The following is a 5,022-nucleotide window of genomic DNA, read 5'->3' as shown; positions in this document are numbered from 1 at the left end:
TGGCTTAGAAAAACAAATTTAACACTACACTAGTCTGAGATGGTTAAGTTATGGTACAACTTGCCATTGTGTATCATCAAATGGTATATATTTTCTTTTGGGCTTGTCATTATATTTTATTTTAGCCATTCTGGTAAGTGTGTAGTGATATCTCAGTGTCATTTTAATTGCATTTCCTTGATGTCTAATTATGTCAAAATATATTACTTTGATGTTTAATGCTCTGAGCTTTCTCAGTTCAAGACCATGAAGCCACTTAGGAAAAATACAGTTGCAGAGGCTCTCATAGACCAACTCTTATTTCGAAATAAGAAGAAACATTACTACCCATTCCAACAAAAAATAGATTTGTTATGCAGCAGGGATTTTATAAATTACCTACACAACTTATATAGTAAGATGAAATGGGACAGGCGGCTTCTTGCAGCTATATACAACATCATTTTAATTTCAATTTTCAGTATAATTTTTCCAAGGTATACACAGAATATATATTTAATGTAAATTGTGAACATTTTAAACTCTGTATATGGAAATTAGTCAATTTTAAGTTTATAACAATCAAAATTAACGGAAGTTTATTTTATTTTTTTTTCTTTTTTCTTTTTTCTTTTTTTTTAATTTTTATTTTTTATAACCATATATTTTTATACCCAGGGGTACAGGTCTGTGAATCACCAGGTTTACACACTTCACAGCACTCTTTAAATTAGTTAGCTTTCTCTGCATTGCAAGACAGAATAATCAAGAATTGGTAAGAAAAAAGTAATCTCTGTAAAATTACCGGGGGTGCATTATAAAGTGTTCAGTAACCGATCAAACTCACAATTTGGATTGAATGGCAAGTGATTTTTGAAATCTGGAACTCATTGTCAATTTTTTTTTTCTTCATTGTGTCTTAATAAATTACTGTGTTCATTTGCATGGAAGTGAAGAAAAATGCATGACATTTCATCTCAACACTAACACCTTTAACTGGCAACTCTGAATGTACTTTACAGCAGTGTAACAAAGTAAAGATCAATGATGTTTCATGAAATATCTGTTATAATTCTCAAGGAGATAGGGAGTTTGTGCAAAAATGCAAATCACTTTGCGACTAAACACATTGTTTATTTCAGCTAATTTTAAGAAAATATGCTGAGAATCTCTCAAAAAAGGAAGCAATGATTTAGGTTTGCCTTCAAACTCCTTATCTAATCCTGAACCAACAGCACATAGTTCAAAGAGCAACTAATTTGAGTAGCTCCAATTTACACATTTCCTAACAATGCTTAATTTAGTGGAATTTCTGTCCAATTATGGTAATTTGATGTAATGAAAGACAAAAGTTCAAAAAGATCATCCTTAATTTATATAGATGCCAAGCTCTGCATTTTCTGAATGACGCCCAGGAACGTATTTTCAAAAACAAACAAACAATGCCAGAACCACTATTAGGTCATCTCTAGGCAGAAAGTGACTCAGAGCTTACATTACTCTCTCCCTGAAAGTATACTGTAGGCACTGAAACTACTACCCTGAGTCTGTGCTATCAAATTCCTTAAGTTAGAAAGTTTTAAAACCCGTCTGTGTGGGAGTATTTCATTTACAGATAGAGATTTGGTTGTTTATACATTTTCATACTTGATTTTTAGGATGTAATAACTATGTTTTAAAATTCATGGTGGTTTTGAATACTGTTGGATAATTGAGCTAAAATGGTATATCCATTCCTCCTAGGAAACAGAAATTATAGAAAGGTAGTGCTTTTCAAATCTGACATCATTGAGTCATTGCAGTTTCATATAAATGCAATAGGAAAAGTGTCATTCATGTTTATGATATTTTCTATAAATAAATTAGAATGTACTGGAGGCCTGATATAAAGTGGGATGCCTAAACTTCAGTAAGATCTTGTTTTCAATTCAAAATAAATTTTATTTTTTATTTTTTTATAATGTCCCTCAATTTCAGATAAGCACCCCCATAAGGTGGACTCCGTTTTTTTTAAGATTTTATTTATTTTATTTGACAGATAGAGATCACAAGTAGGCAGAGAGGCAGGCAGAGAGAGAGGGAAGAGGAAGCAGGCTCCCTGCTAGGCAAAGAGCCCGATGCGGGGCTCGATCCCAGGACCCTGGGATCATGACCTGAGCCAAAGGCAGAGGCTTTAACCCACTGAGCCACCCAGGCGCCCCCAAAATAAATTTTAAATTGAATTATGCACCTCTAAGTTCAGAGACAATAAACATCAACCAACACAATTAATAAGTTCTATTTCTTGAAATTTCGGGAATATTGATAGTCTCATCTCCTGGAAGAACAACAGCTAAAATTTTTGGTCATGGATTCTTGCTAAAATATCACTTTCCCAAAGAAAATTAATGTTATGAATTTTCATTGATTGTTATTGATCATGAAGAATATAACAACCACGATAAAAAGAGTAGGAAAAACATGATATCTCATCTGTAAGGGCATGTGGAAAGTAGGAAATGCTAATAAAAATAACTACCATTATTTCCTAAGTTAACATAATATAACAGAACAAAAATATTTCAAAACAATGTTTTCTTTTTTTTTAAGATTTTATTTATTTATTTGACAGAGAGAGATCACAAGTAGGCAGAGAGGCAGGCAGAAAGAGAGGAGGAAGCAGGCACCCTGCTGAGCAGAGAGCCCAATGTGGGACTCGATCCCAGGACTCTGAGATTATGACCTGAGCCCAAGGCAGCGGCTTAACCCACTGAGCCACCCAGGCGCCCCCATAACAATATTTTCTAGGCTCATTCTGATAACTCTTTTCTACATTCAAATTTAAAGGTTGAGGCATGTGATATATATTACACAAAAAACATCCCAAGGAATTCGTTAAAAAAAAACTTTAATAAAGAACAAATCCAAAGGAATTTCTTTTCTAATTTAATTAACAAATTATGAATCGACTTACCTATTTCATCACAGTGTATCAGGCAACAATAATATTTTTTAATCGTCACACCTGATGCAATAGTTATCATCTTTCAGACATACTGATCACGAACAAGCAAATAAACAAGAGCACCGTAGCTTAAGATCTACCTGCATAAATATAGGCTACTTCAGACAATCTCTTCACCACAACATAGAAATGAATAGAAATCATACATGCTCTGTATGGACATACAGATGAGATAGAAGGGGATGGATGTTAATATATGCAGAATCTTTATTAATTACATTGTAAACAATAATATGGAAAAACAGAATACAATTTTAGAAATACCCAGGTCACCATCATTGTTTTATTTTTATATGTGTAGATAAGGAGTTTAATAAACAATCCATGACTATTCAACTCCTTATATTTTGAAAATTTTAGTAAAAGTAACAAACCTAGCACCTAGAAAATTATACTTATCTGCAACATACAGCTTTGCCAGCATGGTAGAGGAAAAGCAAAACAAAATAAGTAAGAAAAGTTTAACATTTCACAAGAGATTTGCTTTTATTTTTTATTTATTATTTTTTATTTTTCATTAATTATTTACTTCTATTTTCTACTTTATTTTAATGAAAATGTCATGACCATAACATAAGAGCAGAATAAAACCAACATGAGAAATTATTTTTTCATAAGTTAAAATAAATTAGCTTGGTGATTAATTCAAAATATATTACAAACTTCAGTGTTCTTGAAGTAAGTATCACTGCATAAACAAATGAGTCAGGAGTCATAAACTAATGATGATTCTAAATGTTATTTAGAGAGACATTCTGTACTTAATATATTTCAAATATTCTACACAAGGCAAAGTGGATCCAAGTAATCTGTAGGCAAAATAAGATTTTAGAGAAGTATATATTTCCAACAGTATTTATAAAATATTACCTTTATGTAAGGCATCATCCTGGACTTTGTGGAAAACACACAAAGGAGTAAGAAGTGGCCCTTCAAGAAACATATACAATATCAAGGTTTAACATGAAGCAGCATGTCTTCTCTAAGTAAAAAAAAAAAACAAAACATTGTATCAACTGACTTTACTGAAACTTTATATTTATTGCTCTCATTTTAGGTCATAGTGTCCTTCTGCATGCAGGCTGCTATAACGGACATGATATAGACTTAATAGCTTATAAAGAACAGGAATTTATTTCTCACAGTTCTAGAATGGAGAAGTTCAAGATTAAGGAATGGGCAGATCCAGGGAGAGCCCACTTCCTCATAGATGGCTATCTTCTCACTGTAAACGTACATGATGAATGAATCAAGAGAACTCACTGGGGTCTCCTTTAAAAGGACTGTAATCCCACTTATGACCTAATCACCTCTCAAAGGCCCCTAAGTTTTAATACTATCACTTCCAGAGTTAGATTCCATAATATGATTTTGGGAGACATAAACATTCACACCATAGTATATATAAACAAAAAAAGACACAAAAACAACAAACAAAAAAATTATTTTAACTACCTATTATTTTCAACTACATAAACTTTTAATTTGTTTCTATATAATATTAAATAACTCATTTGAGTGATTCACTTATATCCAATGCATCTGAGTGCAATTAAATTTGCTTACCCAGCATATCCAGAAGCATATTTCTTCAGACTATCCCATTCCCCACCTTACAGGATTTACCACAATTAGAAGACATGGGATAGAGGATAGATAGATAGATGTATACATAAACACACTTGTACATACCCATATGCATATTTTTTCCTGTTAATGATACTCATGCAAATAAAATTTAAGCTCAAGGAAACCTGTCTTGTGTGTTACTTAATATCCAGTTTTTAGTCAACATCCAAAAACAAATAATCCAATAAAACCATGGATAGAAGACATGAACAAGTGTTTCCCCAAAGCACACATTCAAATGTTCAGTAGATACATGAAAAGATGTCCATCATCATGTATCATCAGGAAATTGCAAAGCAAAACTAGAAAGAGATACCACCTCACACCTGTCAGAATGGCTAAAATCAACACTACAAGAAACAAAAGGTGTTGGAGAGGATGTGAAAAAGTAACACTTGTGGGGGCTGCCT

Source organism: Mustela nivalis, assembly GCF_964662115.1.
Source record: "Mustela nivalis genome assembly, contig: HAP1_SCAFFOLD_1552, whole genome shotgun sequence".
Lineage (NCBI taxonomy): Eukaryota > Metazoa > Chordata > Mammalia > Carnivora > Mustelidae > Mustela > Mustela nivalis.
This window is presented reverse-complemented; position numbering follows the sequence as displayed.